This window comes from Tachypleus tridentatus, chromosome 13, assembly GCF_004210375.1.
Source record: "Tachypleus tridentatus isolate NWPU-2018 chromosome 13, ASM421037v1, whole genome shotgun sequence".
Taxonomy (NCBI): Eukaryota; Metazoa; Arthropoda; class Merostomata; order Xiphosura; family Limulidae; genus Tachypleus; species Tachypleus tridentatus.
In genome coordinates, this window is record NC_134837.1 from 107,591,858 (window position 1) to 107,609,419 (window position 17,562).

The window sequence follows — 17,562 nt, forward strand, 5'->3', positions numbered from 1 at the left end:
TATTAGCGAAATTAAGAGTCGCCGTGCAAGGACTAGTGCAGACTGGTATAATGGAACCATAATTCACTGAATCTACTATCACTAATGTCTAAAAATGGTGTAAAATATATTTTTATTTTATATTAAAAATAACAAAAACTAATAGTTTTTAAGCAACCTGAATATTTTATATGTCAAAATCAGTTTTGTTTGAAGATATCTGTATAACAAAAGCTAAGCAACCTTAACACCTAAGTTTTTTATATTGTCGATGGCGTAGACACAGGAAACATATGGTTCATAACCTGTAAGGTACATTTTCATCGTTATCGTTAAGTAAGATAAATTATTAACTGTAGTTAATCACTAGGTAAAGTAAATTATTAGCTTCATTGTTTGCTTGTTTGATTTTGAACTTCGCGCAAAGTTACTCGAGTGCTATCTGCTCTAGCCATCCCTAATTTAGCAGTGTAAGACTAGATGGAAGGTAGCTAGTCATCACCACCCACCGCCAACTCTTGGGCTACTCCTTTACTAACAAATAGTGGGATTGGCCGAACATTATAGCGCCCCCACGGCTGAAAGGGCGAGCATGTTTGGTGCGACGGCAATTTAAACTCGTGACCCTCAGATTACGAGTCAAAACCCTTAACCCACCTGGCCATGCCAGGCCTTATTAGCTTCGTAGTTAATCAGTAAGTATGGTAATTCATTAGCTTTAGATTCAGTCATTAAGTAAGGTAAATCATTAGCTTTAGATTCAGTTATTAAGTGAGGTAAATCATTAGCTTTAGATTCAGTCATTAAGTGAGGTAAATCATTAGCTTTAGATTCAGTCATTAAGTGAGGTAAATCATTAGCTTTAGATTCAGTCATTAAGTGAGATAAATCATTAGCTTTAAATTCAGTCATTAAGTGAGGTAAATCATTAGCTTTAGATTCAGTCATTAAGTGAGGTAAATCATTAGCTTTAGACTCAGTCATTAAGTGAGGTAAATCATTAGCTTTAGATTCAGTCATTAAGTGAGGTAAATCATTAGTGGCCCGGCATGATCAGATGCTTAGGATGTTCGACTCGTAATCTGAGGGTCCCGAGTTCTAAACCCCGTCAAACCGAACATGCTCGCCCTTTCAGCTGTGGAGGCGTTGTAATGTGTGCGGTCAATCCCACTATTCGTTGGTAAAAATATAGTCTAAACGTTAGTGGTAGGTGGCAATGAGTAGCTGTGTTAAATTAGGGACGGCTAGCACCGATAACCCTCGTACAACTTAGCGCGAAATCCAAAAACAACCAACAAATAAATCATCAGCTTTGTCATTAATCATTAAATAAGTTAAATCATTAACTTTAGAGTCAGTGATTAAGTAAGGTAATTCATTAGCTTTACTGTTGTGATGTATTTAATTACTATAATACTAGACAGTGCACTGTTATCATCAACCTCACGGAATGAAAAGAAAGAACTAGGTAATTAAAATCCAATTTGTAATCGCTTCAGCATTGATTATGACTTTCGTTCTCCAATATAAATTTAAAACGTAGCTCTTCCATATCTAATTACCCTAATTTTTATATCCCACAGTGTGTTTTTTTTTTCACCTTTTAAGATGAAACATTTCAATTCTGTTAAACGTAGTAAAAGGTAATTTAACTGTCAAACTGAATGTTGAATTCGATATATATCTAAACAAGGCTTAGGGAGATTGTTTAATAGAGAAAAAATTTAATCAGGCGCAACCAGAGAAAAAAGGTTGCGTAGAACACAAAAATTATATCAAAGTCAAATACACATATGTTTTTTTCTTTATTCAGATGATTCGAGTCGTAATATATAATTTACACACAAACCAAAAACATGATAATTATACAGTCAATAACTTATAAAGTAAAAATTATGGATAATATTTGAGGTACTAATGCAACCAATGACTTACAAAGAAATACTGATCGTCAAAAACAGGAAATTTTTCAAAGATTTGATTGAATCCAACAACGGCTTAGAAATAACTTAAGAGAGGAGTCAGTAGCTTTCTAGAAGAAAACAAAACTGTTGCTAACAACGGTTTGGAGAGGAATATTATATGACCAAAGCTAGGTGCCAAGATACTTAGGTAGAGAGAGAAACATACATCGTCAATCTCTAGAAAGTTGTTGTTAACCACAATTTTCACCAGAGCTATTGGTGCTCTTCCCATCATGGGTATCGAAACCTGTTCTCTAGTAGTGTAAGTAATCTATTGGAGTTGAAGCCCTAAGGGGAATATTGTATGACCTAAGCCAAGCGTCAGGATAGTTTTGAACAAACTAATGCCGACAACGATCCAGGGGAAAGTATTGACCATGAAATCCAAACGTCAAGACATTTATGGACTCGGTGAAAGGATTTGTTTGTTTGGAAATACGCACAAACCTAAATAGTGGGCTAGTTGTGTTCTGCCCACAACGGGTATTGATACCCGGTTTTTAGCGGAGTGAGCTACTCGAGGGATATCTGCGCTAGCCGTCCCTAATTTACCAGTATAAGACTAGAGGGAAGGCAGCTAGTCATCACCACCTACCGCCAACTCTTTTACCAACGAATAGCGGGATTGATTGTAACATTATAACGCCCCCACGGCTGAAAGAGAGAGCATGTTTGGTGCGACCGGGATTCGAACCCGCAACCCTCAGATTACGAGTCGAACGCCTTAACCAACCTGGCCACGCTGGACACCCAAACAACAATATATACTAATAGAAATTCTTCGATCCTTGGATTTATAACATAATTTAGCTTATTTACACGTAACAAACATTACATGATTTATTAACTCCTGTAAGGCCCCCCAGTGGCTCAGCGGTATGTCTGCGGACTTACAACGCTAAAAACCGAGTGTCGATACCCGTGGTGGGCAGAGCACAAATAGCCCCTTGTATAGCTTTGTGCTTAATTCAAAACAACAACAACTCCTGCAAGCATAATGTTCTTTGATACGTTTAAAAACAACACATTGTCGTTCATTTTGTTCTGTTTCTTAGTAAAAAGATACAATGGACTATTTATCTGGACTCTACTCACCTAGAGCAACCGAACCTCAGATTTAGCGTTGTAAGTCCACAACTATGCTGCCGAAAGGTGTAATAAGTAGTTTCTTTTGGAAAAAAAAAAAACATTATATTTTTCATTGACAGTAAGCAGTTTTATGATACACCATGTCGCTCATCCTTCCATTAGTACAATGCGATATATTGTTCGATTAAGAATTTTAAGGTCACGTATATATGCTTCGAAGCTGCACTATTTGGTTAAAAGATGAGATTGAAGAAAATGGTGTACTAATACTTCGTCTTCAGAAGTGAAATGCAGACATTAAGGTACTGTGGAATAATTTACATGATTTCTTAAAAATAACGGTGTCCTAACATAAGTAGAGAAATTAGCCGCAGCTTTGATACATCCTAAATGTTGCTCTATAAATTTCAAATGATTTTATGTTCCTTTTTCTGTTTTCGTACTTGATCTTAGCAAGAACTAACATATAAGATCCTCTAACAAACACATGGCACTCCACAAGTAATCTAAGTCATTAGATTTTTCTACCGAATCTCCAATTAAAGTTGTGCTTTGTCTATTATGAGAAGAGCACTTGAAATCTACTTGAACTGCTCATTACGACGTGTGTTGAGACAGCGAGCTTTGAGGAGTTCTTGCGCATACTCATTACAGTTGGAGCGCGAGTATATCCAAGGAAGCATGACTTGCGTTCCGTTGCCGAAAACCAAATCAGGACTGTGGGTATGTTAAAAGAGTGACAGTGAAACCCCACTATTTGAATAGGGTAGTCTAAGATTCGTCGGTTTGTGCTGTTGACTACCTGTTTATCTTCACGTCTATCAGTTCAATATTAAGGACAGCTACACAGATAGTCTTTACGAAGCTACACACGAAGAAGAAATTTGGGAAAAAATACTTTCCTTTGCGTGTATATTAGTTATATATAAACAGACATAAATGTTGAATTGTAGTAGGGAGTTACTCTTTGAGCTTTTGAGCGTACTTTCTAATTTTAAGTCTTAAAATATAACCGTTTCTATTAAGATTTGTTTTAATGTGCATGTTAATTACTGGACGCAGATTTGGAAAAATAATTATCACTAATCCAATTTACGTTTTACTTAATAAGTTCTTTATACTGAACTCACATCAGACTTGGTCAGACTGACACTGGCGCCTTGCACTAGACTAAACATGCTGTGGTACATAAAAACGTAAAGAAAAGTAAGGCCAAACAGACTAGGCTTATCACTGGTCTTTTCATGTATTTTTCTACGTTGTTTTGGTATCTTTTCTATATCTTATCTCTGACTGTAACTTGTGCAGGACTAGATTCCATGTATATACTATGATGGGTACGAAAGAACGAAGCAGGGAATGCAGAAAAACTGGTGTCACATCTTTCCTTGAAAACCCGTCAAGAAAATATATAGTATTCGTACATTCTGTTAAAACCTGAATAAAGAAAAGTTGTTTTGTAAGATTTTACTATTTCAGTTATTGTTTTTCCTCACTGTACGTTTCTCTTGTCTGTTGAGAGACGTCTCTTCATTCAAGACAAAAAACAAAGTTTTATAAATAACATATAAGCAGATTATTAAATTTTCTAAGTTTTCTTTAATTCACCAGAATGCTAAAGATATGCTTGGAATTCACGAGCCCGCCCCTTTTCTCTCTACCATAGACCTTTACGAGATGCTAGTAAAATCCCAGAAATATAATTAAACATGTTTTTTAATTTGTATTTTTTAATTTATGATAAGTTAGCTCAAACTAGCTGTAAGTTACTTTGTATTATAAGAGGACTAGTGATTCTTCATTTAAATGTAGTCTCAAAGCTACTTGTCGCTTTCCTTTTCCTAGTCATTCCAATACAAAAGTTGATATGTTTTCTATGTTTTTGAAGTTAAGCCACGCAATGCGATTTCCGCGCTCGGTCCACCAGACAGATTTTGACGTTGCAAGTCCATAAACTTACCGCTGACCTACCAAGGGATGAACTGGTACGAGTTATAACTTTAAACAAGAAATCTGCGACATTTCTGGAAGAGTTTATTATTTGTATAGACTCTGCTCAAGAGGCTAGTTGGATATGCAAGATATGTATGTATGTTGGATATGTATGGGGTAACCCATGATTCTGCAAAGTTAGAAAATGTCTAAACAGGGCCGTGTAAGATTCAAACCAGAGTTCTCTTTGAAACGCTGTACTATATTCCTGCTAAAACTCATACAGTGATCCTTTCTAAGTGGGCATGACAAGTGATTATTACACGAACAGTACTAGCAAACATAAGGTTATTGAGGTATGATAAACCAAACCCATACCAAACACGAGTTAAAAGCTTAAAATATAAATCGGGTAAAATACAAAGGCTCCTTCTGTATAGTTGTATAAATCGGGTAAAATACAAAGGCTCCTTCTGTATAGTTGTATAAATCGGGTAAAATACAAAGGCTCCTTCTGTATAGTTGTAATGCCTTCGTGAAAAATGGTGTTGAACCATCACGTTTACCCCTCTATTATCTGGACAACTCAGTATAGCATCAGGATCCTAACCAGCCTTAAACATCACCTATAATTTGCATGCCTGTATCGGAGCCAACATGAGCGCCGACTAGCAGCCTTTTTCGTCACTAACTGGCAGACGACCAAATTGAAGGGTAGGGCGATCAGTGAGTTGAAAGGGCTCCGAGAGATATTGCTTGTTTCCAGTTTCCCGCATGCGTTAACAAGCCACACCATGACCCTTACCTGTAATCCTCACGCGCTATTTGTATTATTATACGATTAGAGGGAGCAAATAAACAATATATAAGGTATGTCAAACATGTCATTAGGTAAGAATGTGCCCTGCTCCCTAAATTCCCTAATACAGCGACACTGTAAGACATACATCAATACACCTCTTACAACAGTCATGGAGATGGTCACGCCCTCTCATGACGATTGCAGCAAACCTTTCTCCACCACGAATCTCTCTCTCTCTTTTCCAAAAAAATACTACATTTTTGTTCATTATACATTAAGGATCGTACAGCCACATCTGATATCTCAAAATATATTTTGCATATAAACAGAAAATACTTTTGTCGAATAAGTTGTGTTTTAAGTACAATTAATATCTTAGTTTCAATAATATTTAACCTCATGGCATCCATACAATTTGTTTATTGCTAACCACAAAGCTACATGATGAGCTATGTGTGTTGTGTCTACTAAGAGAATCTAAACTCCGCTTTTAACGTTTACTAGCTTTCAGATCTATCGCTGAACACTGGAGGCACGTTTGTACAGGATCGATCATTCTCGTATCAATTCCTTCTAGCTTCGCTACGAAATATGCTTTCATAGTGAATTTATTATAGTTTCTGTGTGTCACGACGTGTTCTCATGCTTCAAAGTGGTAACGTTAAATTGTCGTAACTTTGCTTTCACAAGTACATTTTGGGATTTTCAAACACAAACTTGATAATGGTCATTCGCTCCTCTGTGATGGCGTGTTTGATTTAGTTTCCGAATATAGCTGTCCCGGCATAGCCAGGTGGGTTAAAGCGTTCGACTCGTAATCCGAGGGTCGCGGGTTCAAATCCCCGTCGCACCAAACATGCTCGCCCTTTCAGCTGTAAGGACGTTATAATGTTACAGTCAATCCCACTATTCGTTGGTAAAAGAGTTAGCGGTGAGTGGTGATGACTAGCTGCCTTCACTCTAGTCTTACACTGCTAAATTAGGGACGGCTAGCGCAGATAGCCCTAGAGTAGCTTTGCGCGAAATTCAAGAAACAAACAAACCGAGTAGAGCTGATCTCTAAAACACTTTGAGATTTCTTTATGTGTAACACATTCAACTAGAGTCATAACTTATAGGAGAGAGCATACTGGAGAACAAATACTATTTGTAGCAATCTTTATTAACGAAAATACTAAAAAATTTGTGCAAACTGAGTAAATCTGAAGGCTTATAACTCCAAAACTCACGTCTCGATACTTACGGTTGGCGCAGCACACATCGTTCATGTCAACAAATAAAGTATTTATGCATGTGTGTTTATGCACGTTTTTGTTCTATAATATCTAGCACACGTGTAGTATTTGTACTAGGTTTTGCACTATAATATTGAACGTGCATACAACGGTTGTACATAGATGCCCCCACTGGTACAGCGGTAAGTCTAAGAATTTAAAACGCTAAAATGAGGGGTTCGATTCCCCTCGATGAACACAGCAGATAGCACGACGTGACTTTGTTAAAAGAAAACACACACACACACATTGTACATAGATATATACTACAAAAGTCTCGAGACAACTCATTAATTCTTAATGAAATCGGAACTTGCAGACACAAACGTTTGAATGAACTGATATCCACGTGGATAGATATTGATTTCAAGTCCTGCCTTTTATAGAACAGTAAGTAATTCTGTATTCAAGTCACTGTGCAATGGGTGATAACAGTAGATGTTGATGACAGCCAAGATCCATTTGAACATTTCGTGCTTGTACTATATATATACATATATTTGAAAACAGTAAGATGCAAAGTTTATATAATGAATACTACATACATGAAAATAGGATATCTTTATTTAATACATAGGTATCAAAGTGCATAATATTATTTGAATAATAATTTATTTGTTGTTAACGTATTTTATTATTATTATCAATTGTGGAAATTTATAGTTACAAAGTATAATATGAATTTATACATATTTACAAATACGTTATATTCATATAACTTATTTCACTATAATAATACCTCGGCCGTTAAAAATGACTATTATAAGTATCATCAAGCCACTGACTGACCAGTTAAGAACACTTTTTAGTATGGGTATATGTGTTTTTTTTCAGTATTTGTAATGTAGTTGTAGGTAAAATTTGTTTGGAATATCGCGCAAAGCTACTCGAGAGCTATCTGCACTAACCGTCCCTAATTTAGCAGTGTAAGACTAGAGTGTAGGTAGCTAGTCATCACCACCCACCGCCAACTCTTGAGATATACTTTTACCAATGAATAGTGGGATTGACTGTTACAATATAACGCCCCTACGGCTGAAAGGGCGAGCATGTTTGGTGTGACGGGGATTCGAATCCGCGACCCTCAGATTATGATTCGAACGCCTTCACCCACCTGGCCATGATGGGCTAGAGATATGGCCGTTGCCAACAAATTACTTTGTTTTTAACTTACAGAAACGTTTGTAATTTAAGACATTCTCAGGGAAGTTCCTATCATTAAGCTGTGGCTTCAGTTTGCTGATAGACAGAACGCCTTTTTAAGCAGTATCCTGTTCCCACAAGCTTATGTTTACAACCAGTTAAGATATTTGAAATTCATCACAGTTTTCCTTTTTACAGATGCAATCGCAAATATTACACATGAAAATTTAAAGGTTCCGCGTATATTTACATGTTTATTTTCACGACGCTATGTTGGCTGTACAACACTATGTACCTCTGGGATATTCTGTGAGTGTAAATTAGTGGTCTTTTAAAGTTCGTTAAATATCTTAACTAAGCTTAATGAAGAACAAATATCTGCATATAAGTATATTTATCATGTTATTAATAGCCTGACGCCAAAACAACTTTCGTTTATTAACGTGACTCTTTGTCTATTCCTGAATTTGAAACTGCAGTTTACGGTTCCCCTCGGTATTCTGATGTGACTTTGCTATAAGAAACATATTTATCATAAATATCAACATCAAAATGAATATAAGTATAATTCTTAGTTAACTCACAGCTGTTAATATTTAATCTTATTCCAGACGCAAATAAGAAGTTAATAAATGTTTCGTACGAGTTAACGGAAAATATTAACAAAAGTTAAAAGCAAAAACTTCTGATCTTACAAAACGTCCCATTTTTAGTTTTACTTCCACGTAATTCGCGTTACTGAAATCCTTAATAGGCTATAAAGCGTCATCTCGAGGTCGCTCTTAGCTCTTATTAATTTATTAATCACTAAAGCCTAGAATAAGCAAAGTTTTCAAAATAACCTTGACTACAATCCTGTCAATCTACTTTCTTGCAAAACAAATTAAATACGTAATTATCGAGCATGTCTAGTAACGCAGCGCCACCTGAAAGCTAATGCGGAAAATTCATTAGAATCTAATAGTTGGTATAAGTCTCGTATTATAAATATATTTATTAGAACTTTACGAGACACAAATTATAGTATTATACTATTAGCCCACGGTTATAACACCAGTTACTTTCTAATTAATAAATTTTTCACATTTCACTTTGTAGATTATCTTTAACCATTTCATTCTTCATATTAACTTATTTTATCTTCATCGTTAACCACGTCCATTTGAAATGTTTTATGAATGTATTATCCTACAAACTCATTTTTATAGCACAACCCTAATATGTTAACAAGTTACAAATCATTCTTTTTTTTTTCGAGCCAATCCTCCCTCCTAGTTTTCCCACAGCAACTCCACCCCTTCTTCTATAGTACTTACGTTCATTACAATACACCTTCTGTGGTAAGTTATTGTTTGTATAACTTCAGCGAAGGCAGACGGTTCGTTTATCTACCTGAAGCAAGATAAATCTTTCAATAGATCGAATAATTCACTTCTTATGGGAAGTAGACACTGTGTTTTATAATATTTCCATAGAAATAGACAGGATAGGGCCAGGTCGTGGGGCCGTGAAAAATTGGTGTGAGACTTGGGGCTAAAGGCAAATCTCTTGCAACTTGTGAGTAAAGTTAAAAGGGTGGGTGTCTCCCATTTTCTAGATAAGGCGAAATCCCTATAGATTTTGATCAACAGAGTTCGGTGTTGTTGTGGCGAGCTGTCACAAGAGGAGATGAACAATGTGTTCTTTTGGAACCTTGGCATGCCTGATTTTACTTATTTATTTATTTTTTATCAATGGCGCGGCTCGTACAGGCTATAAATTTACATAATTACAGATAATGAACACTGTTTAACCGTGATTACAAAGTTGAAAGGTCTAATCTAGCTTTGAACAAGAAATTTGTAACGCGAACTGGTCAGTATAGTTATGAAGACAAATTTATTAGACGCTAATGTTGATCACGGCGTGCAAACATACTATCGATGTGGGTAAACAAACTCTATGTCATGCTCGCCACTGTTTCAAGCTCTCGAGAACGATGAGTAATAACACCTACCTCTCGTTTCACCATTCTCTAGTCTCCTAACTTGACATTCGGCCTTACTTTTCCTCACTATTATTACTGCCTTCTTTTTTTTTTACCTAATTTTTTCTATCTTGTTTGAATTCCATCTTAATGTTCGTAAGCACGTTGTAACACGCCCTTATCTCCCAAGTGTGTACGTGCGGTTTATCTCTTCGACACGGTTGCTGTAAAGTATGAAATTATAAAAGCATCAATATTCTCACTAGCCGAACCTAAAGGAAAAGGTCCATGCTATTTATGTCGTGATGAAGTTTTATTTGTAGGATGTAAATAAAAGTCAACATACTTGAAGTAAAAATATACATCCTACCTGATGCCTCAGTGGATCCACTAGTAGGGAGTTTGGTGACTGTCTATATTTGAACTTGGGAACTAAATACACACATGAATATCAGGATACACTTTTAAGAAGATTGTTGATTGTGTATATCGACTTTGAAGTTTTATTACGCGGTAACTATATTGCTACGCTTTCACACTAAAATACGTTTCGTAACTTCGTGGGTGATTTTACTTCTACATTAAGTGTGAAGCGATTTCCTGAGCTTTGATATTCCTTGCAATATTCTTAAGGGACAGAAAATCATGTAAAATATTAATTTAGATTAACGGTATAAGCAAGGTTTAAACCTTTGAAGGCTTTACAATGTTGTTACATTAAGTGGAGCTTCATATGACTTTATATTGACAGTATAAAACAATATTTGAAACAGCTTTGACAGATTTTACAATACTGGTAAGAAACACAGTTTCAGATTAATTTTAGGTTAATTAATTAATTGTGAGTTAACGGTGTGAAGATTTAACGATCTTCAGATATTGCTAAGAAGCATTAAGTTTCCTTTAAAAAATAAATTTTAAACTAAGCGTATGAAGCGATTTTCTAAACTTTGTCAGTTTTTATAAAATTGTTAAGAAACTTAGTTTCAAACTACTTTTAGATAAATGGTGTGAAGTCAGTTTCTTCACAGTCATCAAATATTGTTCAGGAAATGTAAGTCTGTTTAAAATGACTTTTAGACTAACGTTATAAAGTGATTTTCCAAGCTATAGCACTCTTCACAGTATTGTTAAGAAATGTTAAGCCAGTTTCAAGCTACTATTAGATTAAAGGCGTGAAGCAAAGTTCCAAACTTCGACAGACTTCACATTAGTTAAGAAACATTAAGTCAGGTTTTAACGTACATTATATTACAGTGTGAGAAACGTTTCAAATAGCTCTTACAAAACAATTAAAATATTGAGTCATGTGTTGTAAATAAACAATATCATTAAAAGCTAAGACTGGCAACATGGTTACTATATACGCTGGCTTTTCGTAAAATAAAGGTTTCGTAATTGCAGATACAGCTTTAGTAAAGGTCAAGCGGAACTACTACATTAAAAAAATAACTAGTACTCAAAGACTTACGTAACAGAATCTGAGGGTCGCGGGTTCGCATCCCCATCGCGTCAAACATGCTCGCCTTTTCAGCCGTGGAGGCGTTATAATGTGACGGTCAATCCCACTATTCGATGGTAAAAGAGTAGCACAAGAGTTGGCGGTTGGTGGTGATGACTATGTGCCTTCTCTCCAGTCTTACACTGCTAAATTAGGGACGGCTATCACAGATAGCCCTCGAGTAGCTTTGTGCGAAATTCAAAAACAAACAAACTTACGTAATAGAGAGCGTCTCTGTGATTTCTGTTGTATTATATTTGTTTGTGAAACAAAAGATACACATGGACTATCTGTACTGTTTCTATCACGGGTATCAAAACTCGATTTTGTGCATTATAAGCTGTTAGACTAGTCGCTGAGCCACTATGAGGATGAAGGTGTCATTTTAAAATTAACTGAATTAATCTGTAAATAGTAAGAATTTTACAACACACTTTAAATGTGCACTGAATATTGCATAATAAAATCTTAAACGTTTGTATCAGGTATATGAATTATTGCATATGGTGTAGCTGTTCGTGGATTAAACATAAATCAAATAATGAAAATATTAAAAAGAATCAAAATTCAACGCTTATGCATGTATGAAACACCATAATCAGCAGAAACAGGCTTATATGTTTAAATAAATGAGTTATTTGGTTACAATATTATAATTTAAAAGTTTTTATAAATAATATATTAGGCTCAATGTTATTATTTTTTATCAAATTTTATGTTTGTTTCTTTAGAATAAAACATAAAGTTATATAATGACCTCTCTGTGCTTTGGCCACCACAGGTATCGAAACCCTGTTTTTAGCGATGTGAGTTCGAAGAAATACCGCTGTTCTGCTAGGGTGCCCAAATTTCATGAATAATTACTGTAAACATATCATAAAGTATGAGGTATTATTTACATTTAATAACTTACCGAATTAATATTTTAAATGATCCCCTGATGTGACAACAGTAAGTTTACAGAACTCTATCGCTAAAATCTGGCTTGGACAGAGTTTATATATCTTTAATCCAGAATAAAGTATTTATAACTAAACAAGTGCAACGATGCTAAAGATTATTCAGAAATTAAAAGTTAACTAAGTTAATTAATGTTTGTGAATATAAATATCTGTGTACATGAGTGAGTGTAAATTATTTAGTAAATAAAAATAACTTGTATTACTTTATTACCATTTTGTTGGGTTGTAATAACTTACACTTAATAATTTTCATTTGGCTTTCTATCAATATCGAATAATAGGATGTTTTGTGGAATTTTATAAATAATCAGTTGAGATGTAACAATTCAAACTACAAATTACAAACTAATACAACTGATTGTTATCAACATTCAAAACTAAAGTTTTAAAAAAGGATTTCAAAAGTCGAATAATTTTTAACTTAATGTGTTAAAATACAAAAGTTTTGAGATGAACCTGGTTGTGCATGTTTTTTTTAACTTTTGAATTTCGCGCAAAGCTACTCAAGGGCTATCTGCAATAGCCGTCCCTAATTAAGCAATGTAAGACTAGAGGGAAGGCAGCTAGTCATCACCACCCATCGCAAACTTTTGGTCTACTCTTTTACTTACGAATAGTTGGATTGACCGTAACATTATAACACATCCACGGCTAAAAAGGCCAGCATGTTTGGTTCCTCAGAGGAGGAGTCGAAAGCCTTAAGTCACCTGGCCATGCCGAGCGTTTTGGATGTTAGTTTTATAATACATTTTGTTTGAGAAATTACCCTATGGAAAAGTTTGATCAAACCATTTTGCGCAAATCATGCAAAAAGTTACCCGTTTTTGACCTTTGTTGTACAATTATTTGGTTTTAATTTAAGAACTTTTGATAAAAAGACAAACTAAAATATCAATAACAGTTTCATTGTTTATCTCCAGTAGAAAACAAAATCAGCCAGTTTGATATGCATAAAGTTCAGAACCGATATAGTTATTTTATCGCCATCTAGTGGCATAAAGTACAATTTAATTAGGTGTGAAAAATGTACAAAGCGTGTAATATCAAAACCTTCTGTGTAACTTCCTGAACTATCTAGCACATTAGTTATATTTTCTTAAGATTGCAGACTTAGTTATGCAACGCTCACAGTCTACAGATAAGCAAAATTTACAAAGCTTTCTATATTTATAACACACTCCATACGTAACATATACCGTTGATCCTATCACTTCCTCTGGTACGATTCCCTAAAAAAATAAGTAAACCTCATAAACTTGGTATTTATATTTTGATGAGAAGAAAAGCTTTAAAAACAGTATTCACCAACCATATATCATTAACATTAATTAAAGTAAAGACCAAAACTCCATTTTTATCAGAACAACTAAAAAATAGAATCGCAGATTTAGAATGACATAAGATTATATAAATCAAGGTGCAGGTTACAAGATAGGTAACATAAAATGTTTCTCGGTTATCAACAAGACGATAAAACAATTACAGTCCGATATTTTTTAAATTACGTAATGACGATTTTTTAATTTAAAAAATAGCGCTTTGATTAATATTAATGAATAAGTTGCTGGCGGTTTTTTATTTTTATTATTATTTCAACTAAAATTATTGCATAGCCCAATAAGACTTATTTCCATGAACTTGGACAAAAATTAAAAATAACACATTTTTATAACGTATTTTGCTTTCTTCTGAACTGAGTGACAAAGATTTTTTTTAAGTTAATGTTTTTGTGCAATGTCTTTTCAATAGGAACAGGGCTCAGCATGGTCTGGTGGTTAAGGCACTCGACTCGTAATCCGAGCGTTCAAATCCCCGTCACACCAAACACGCTCGCCCTTTCAGCCGTTGGGGCGTTATATTATTATGATCAATCCCACTATTCGTTGGTAAAAGAGTAGCCCAAGAGTTGGCGGTGGGTGGCGGTGACTAGCTGCCTTCCCTCTTGTCTTACACTGCACAATTAGGGACGGCTATCACAGATAGCTCTCGTGTAGCTTTGCGCGAAATTCCAAAACATATGTAGTGTAATGTTTAGACAGACTACTCTGATAACGTAACATTGTATTGATTTGTTTGTTGTTTGTAGTTAGGCGCAAAGCTAAACAACGGACTATTTATGCTCTTCTCATCGCAGGTATCGAATCCCGATTTCTAGAGTTATAAGCCCACAAACTTTCCGCTGTGCCACTGAAGGACAGCACTGCATTCAATCTCAATTGTTTAATGAGTCATTTGAACTTGCGTGAAACTTATAATGCAGTTGAATTTTATATTTTAGATGAACGAAACTGACACTTTCATACAAAAATTTCACAGCAGGATAAAAACTAAAGTAACAAACTTATAACTATCAATCCCACTATTCGTTGGTAAAAGAGTAGCCCAAGAGTTGGTGGTGGGTCGTGATGACTAACTGCCTTCCCTCTAGTCTTACATATCTCTATTAGGGACCCCTAGCGCAGATAGACCTCGTTAGCTTTGCGCGAAATTAAAAAAAGGAAACAAACAAAAATGCAGCGGAACTGAAGAAAAAAATTGAAAGCTTGGACCAATAAACAAACTTAAATAATGTCTGATAGTCAATTTTATTTGAAGTAACGACAGTTAGATTTCATTCGAATTTATTTTCTTCCGATGAATTTTTTTTAAAACATAGCTAGCTCTAATTAACTTCACAAATTTTTGTTTTAAGTACTAAAAATCCAGTTTTGCGTAATTCTATCCCCTGATGTATGATCAGTTAAGTGTGAGAACTTAAAGCACTAAGTAACCTAATGAAAGACACTACTTTATTTCTTCGTAAGTTCCTTAGCATCACTGTGATTGATTCACTAACTAAACACAAATTTGAAAGGGAAAATTATGGGTAAGATAGTCTCTCAGATTAATAATCAAAGATCTATTCCGCCGTATTACAATCACTAAGAAAGGGAGGGGTTTATCAGTAAAGCCGTATGACAGGGGCTGTCATCAAGGGTGCAATTACGGTAAGGAGAAACTTGATCTTGTCAGACTATTAGCACCTTGTCGATGCTGTTCTGATCAGGATGGTCAGACTTAAGGAACTAAATGTTATCAGATTATTAGATACTTGGTTGCCTGAGGTAACGGGCCACCTACTTTGTAAGCACCTATAGCTCTTCATGATTCGGCTATTAAATGGACGGCAGTCTTTTGATACAATATAAACATGTATTAATTTATTCAATGTGTCATTATCACGTGTAAAAAATGTTGCTTTGGATTTACCATGTCTTTAAATAAGCGATTGAACTTGCAAAAATACCATTTTTTCCTTTTCTTCCGCATACTTAAAGTAAAGAGAAAAACAACAACAATTATTATTAATGTCAATTTCACCTGCAGTTTCTCTAAGTATAATACGCACATTTCTTTCCTGTGATGGTATTTGTTTTTATTTGTTCCTTAACCACGCACTCATCACATGCATTCGTTTTATTTAGTAACTATTTTTATTCCTCAAGAAGATTTCTTATGAAATTTTAAAATTAGAACATTTTGATGTGGGTTGAGTTTCCCAAGCAGAAACATTTACAAAGACATTTAAAAAAAAAACATAAAAGTAATTAATAGTTTGATATAAACGAAGAGCAATTAAAGCTAACGCTATGACGTAACGTTAATAGATTATGATGCCAAAAACTATAAAAATATCACGAAGCAAATGATGAAATACAAATTAATCTTAAACAAGTTATAAACTACAAACCATTGTTAAACATTTAATAACACAGAATGATTGTTAAGCTTAGGTCAAAAGAGAATCATTATGGAAGAAGTGATTTACAAAACTGGAGTTCCCCCCCAGTGGCTCAGCGGTATGTCTGCGGAATTACAACGCTAAAAACCGGGTTTCGATACCCATGGTGGGCAGAGCACAGATAGCCCATTGTGTAGCTTCGTGCTTAATTCAAAACAACGACTAAACTGCATGTTAATGTAAGTCTCAAATATTTACTGTCTGTTTAGTATGTTTAACTAAATACAAGCCTTATGATAATGGATATACAAGTGTTCGTTAAATCTCTGTACTGTATGTAAATTTATTTTCCACATCAAAACATGAATGTCTTCGAAGGAGGGACGATGCAGAGGCCTGACCTATTCTTCTATACAGCAGTCTAGTTTCGCTGAATTCACAACTCATCAGAGCAGCTTGGAAGCCTAAAAAAATAAACAAAGCAATTTTAGTATAGCGGTTGAATGCAAACAATGTATTATTATTTGTCCTTTTTATTTTTCTAATGTTTCAAGACTAATACAGTCGCTAATATAAAAAAAAATTGTTTGTACTTTATCTCAACAAATTCCGTTCAAGTTTATAATCTAATTATTTTCTTAGTTATTTAATATATATATATATGTATAAAACGGCTTATTATCGTTGCTTCAACAGTGCGATTTATAGTTGTGTGGCTTAAATATTTAGTTTTATGAACCACAACTTCTCTATATACTGCTGACGTATCGAGTTCCAACTGTTAAGTTAATTTCCGGTTCTCAACCATACACCTTTTAATTATAGAAATGTCTAGATCGGGTGATTTTTCTTGGTCTAGTCAGTTTTTGATAAACCATAACATGTAATAATATCGCATAAATATACATAAGAAGCAAGCAAATATCGATAAAGCTGGTTTCACTTCCTCCGATTGTATTTAATATTTGCTTTATTAAATTAAATCTGTTCTGAATTTAATATCTTTAAATAACTTTTAAGTTGACATGGTTAATTTGTTGTACAAAAATTAGTTGATAAGTTGTTAACACAATAATTATAAATATATAAGCTAAAGTAACAAAAATAATATTTAATACATATTAATTTGCAACAAATAAAGCAGGAAAAATATTTGTAAATAAATAAAGTACATATTGATTGGCGAGAGTAACAGTGTTTCGGACTTAACTAGTTGAAACCTAAGGACG

The 17,562-nt window shown here is 34.5% G+C and overlaps 2 long non-coding RNA genes across 6 annotated transcripts in view; one reads left to right on the forward strand and one right to left on the reverse strand.

Annotated features, from left to right (window-relative positions):
- LOC143240603 (uncharacterized) overlaps positions 1–10,625 on the reverse strand; it is a 52,281-nt gene extending 41,656 nt beyond the window's left edge. For 2 of the 4 annotated variants that reach the window (XR_013021842.1, XR_013021841.1), the window contains exon 1: positions 10,180–10,333. This is a non-coding gene — a long non-coding RNA (uncharacterized LOC143240603). Of the gene's footprint in view, positions 1–10,179; positions 10,347–10,519 lie in introns of those variants that run through there. The other 2 variants (XR_013021848.1, XR_013021844.1) reach the window with 2 other exon arrangements.
- LOC143240605 (uncharacterized) overlaps positions 1–17,562 on the forward strand; it is a 45,390-nt gene that overhangs the window by 4,984 nt on the left and 22,844 nt on the right. The window lies entirely within an intron of this gene.